Consider the following 210-nt stretch of genomic DNA (forward strand, 5'->3'; position numbering starts at 1 on the left):
AATGTGAGCCTGGGTGGTCTCCGTTGCATTTCTAATGATGCTGCGACTTTCCCAGAACAAGTGGAAATACCTCAGTGATGCACCGTGAAAAGAGAAATGAGGAAAGAGCAGGACTCCCACTGGGCTCCAGCGTTCTTGCAAAAAGGACATCAGACTCTCCAGAAAAAAAATGCAGATTGTCTTTCCAGTCGCACAGATTCTATATAGAAT

This window comes from Cyprinodon variegatus, unplaced genomic scaffold, assembly GCF_000732505.1.
Source record: "Cyprinodon variegatus isolate N-32 unplaced genomic scaffold, C_variegatus-1.0 Scaffold562, whole genome shotgun sequence".
Taxonomy (NCBI): domain Eukaryota; kingdom Metazoa; phylum Chordata; class Actinopteri; order Cyprinodontiformes; family Cyprinodontidae; genus Cyprinodon; species Cyprinodon variegatus.